This window comes from Aplysia californica, unplaced genomic scaffold, assembly GCF_000002075.1.
Source record: "Aplysia californica isolate F4 #8 unplaced genomic scaffold, AplCal3.0 scaffold00399, whole genome shotgun sequence".
Lineage (NCBI taxonomy): Eukaryota > Metazoa > Mollusca > Gastropoda > Aplysiida > Aplysiidae > Aplysia > Aplysia californica.
The window spans coordinates 74795-78210 of NW_004797669.1; positions in this window are offsets into that span (position 1 = coordinate 74795).

Below are 3416 nucleotides of genomic sequence, written 5' to 3' on the forward strand. Positions count from 1 at the left end.
ACATATGTAGTAAAAACACGTAAAAAGATAGGTCTAATTTTAGGGATTTCGCGTAATCACTAGAAATTTCAGTGATTACATGAAAGCCCCGAGTGAAACAGGGATTACGAGTATTCACTAAAATATTCAGTGATTACGCGTATTCACTTGGTACGCATTCTTACTGTATACAACGTCTCTGCTCTGCAGATAAAAGAAGATATTCGATAATCCTCCTTCCCATATGGGAATCGAACTCACGTCTTCGTAAATCATTACCAGCTGCATTTCTTTCCAAGGTAATTCATGTGATGTGACAGTGGCTGGTCCGATGTGGTGTAGTGGATAGACCCTTTGCCATTGCACGCAGGAGGTGCGGGTTCGATTCCTAGGTGGGGACTTTTTAATCAGGTCCCCTTTTTTCTGTCCAATGAAATGACTCGGCCCGTGTTGGTCATGACAGACAGAGCGTTCCAATTGATCTAAATCGTGTAGTTGATGGGAGCTTAAGGCAGACCGAAAATATACTAGATACTGCTCTATTATTCTAGGCCTAAATCCATTCGCCTGGTGTCTGCAAATTGAAAGCGGTAGAAGGATACAAAAGCATAACTATATACTGCACCCGTCTTTCGTCGACTTCTGGGATTGACCTCAATTTGATACGATGGCGCTGTCTAGGAAACAACATTAGCATTGCTGCTGTATTTTCTAAAAAAGATGGCGATACCCACGTGCCTACCTGACTTGTAAATAATGAAAAAAACAAAAAAATCATAAATACGCTGGAAATCGTTAATCACTCAAACTCAGGAATATTTCGAGTTCGTTGAGCTCAAATCTAACCTTAAAAATGCGATTTGATTCAATTTTTGACATTTAAGATTTTGATTTTTCCTGTCCCGGCCAGAGCGTTGACCAATTATTTCCTGTCTAGGATCCGCCGTCCTGCTTGCGACAATCGAATCTGGCCGTCTTCAGACAATCTGCAAGTTGGACTAGGTATAGTAGTTACATCTGTCAACTCTTTGTTATATTATTAGTAACCTCGGCACGCTGCATTTTGTCCGTCAGTTCGTTGTATTCAAACCAGGCTTAGTATAATAATTATGTTCGGCCTTAAATAGTTGAATGTACAGGTCCAGGAGAAACTTGTTGGACGCGCCGGAGTCAGGCGACAGCTATAACAGATATCATTCCATCCTCTTAATTATGTGTATTTTCCTTGAGGGGCACACCTTTCTCAAGAAAAAACAATACGCCTAATCATGGTGCCTGCTGTAGACTACCATAATATTGTATTATTCCGAACCGACGTGTTAAGAACAAACAATTGCAAAACGTTTGAAGTGATGGAAAGTAAAACAAATATGTAGAACAAAAAGGACCAACAAAGACATTGCAGATGTTTAATGTTTTACGTTCCCATTGACACTATTTAGATCATATAGGAGGCGGATTGCCTCGACCTGCCTCTCAGGGCCAATTTGGGCCGAGAGGGATACATTGTACAGCGTCCCAGCAGACAGACGGAGATAAGCTACCGAAAAAAACAACCCAAACCCAACAACGACCTAACAACACCCCCCCCCCCTTCCTCCCAGAACAAACAAAAACCTCCCCAAACAAGAATCGACTCACGTCTTCTGTGTACGACAGGAAAGTGCCTAATCACTTCACCGCATACACCGGTGAAAAGGATTTAGACAACAAGAGATGTAAATAGTAGGACACTTATACCACCTAGGCCTACATGTTGTCTGAGATAAGGACAATGGTCGCGTCCCCAATGAACTCAGATGCATCGCTACCTCAGAATTACAGCGTTCTATTTGCCCTGTACCTAGTTTTGAGAAATTTGACGTAAAATTGTTCGAGTTTCACAACATGTCGAGCCTTTTGTATGCAATTCTTTAGATATAATTTATAACAACTCTGAAAAATCTTACTACATTGTATTTTGATAGAGCAGATAGATTCTAGCGCAATTGGTCTCTGTAACTCAAAATGGCCTCAGATATCAGAGAGAACTTTGTCATTCTAAGGTAGTGACATGGTGAAATAGTGAAATGTCATAGGTTTAACGCCCCTATCAACACAACTAGGCCATTTAAAAGGCAGGCCTCCGAGTTTAACGTCCATCTCCGAAAGGACGGAGTCAAATGGGAAATTCGTGTTAAGTGCCTTTCTCAAGGACACAACGTCGAACCGACCAGAGGCTCAAACTCCCGAACCCGCGATTTCACGATTATTGGTCTGGTTCTTGCTACCAACGCCACAACTCAAATACCGTTTCTGTCGTAGGTCTAAATGCTTTTTGTAACAAAGATGGCCATTTAGTGCACGGAAAGAGTAAAACAGGCAGACAAATTTGTTTGTTTGAGAAAAAAAGAAGCACATATATTTAATTATACAATTATGATCATAGTGTTCAGAAACAGTAAGACAGACAAACAGAAACAACAGATGGAAAGTAAAGAAGTAAAATCTACCTATGGCGCTCTATAACCACCCACTGGATGAAGTCTAATACACAGGATGCCTATTGGGGGATCGGGACGGGTCGGTTTGCTAGCCAGATTGAAGGCGGAAAGCGGCTATCGTGGCACAAGCCGATCGTGCCCCACTCGTCGCCTCAATATCAAACGCATTTATTTTCAGGCGACGAGTCGGGTGATTATGCCGACCCGACCCGACCCGACCCCGTCCGCAATGGGCACCTGGTATAACAACAACGCTCTGCATAACCCAGTGGAGAAGTGGGTGGTCGTTGGTGGATGCTCCGGTGTGGTTTGCTCCTTAAATTCTTTCCTATCAAACATCTATTGTCCTTTTCTCCCCTCCATCTTTTTAAAATGTTTGTTACTCTCTTGTAGCACCTCTAATCTTTGGCACTTAGGGCTTATACATGTATGACCTTAATGTGTTGCAAGTGCCGTGAAACTCCTTCTAAAACCAAACCAGTGGAGATTGAAGAGTGAAGAGCGATTGGCCTGTGATGGATATACACAGCAGAGATGTAATAATCAAGAAAGGGAAAGAAGAAGGAAAGAATTTCATTTTCAGACTCAGCTGGATGGGATTTGAATTTCGAACTGTCAAGTGGGAGGTCATGTTCCCAATGCTCAGCTTCACAATGCTGCAAAGAGTAAAAACAAAACACAAACAAACAATAACAAAAAAAACAACAACAAAACAACTTACAACGACCTCAACACAAATCTAACGTCAAAACTTATATCATAAGGTTATAAAACACGTGTCCCGTTTATTAAATACACTGATTTATTCTCAGAGTGTCAGGTACTTGCTTGAAGGGGGTTCTTCTGAAGAACTCCGTTCACCCCACGAGTTTTGTCCCTCAGTGGAATCCGCTTAAACCGAAATCTGCGGGATCGCCAGATTTTCTTCGGTTAAGAGAGGTTGTTAACCCCCCC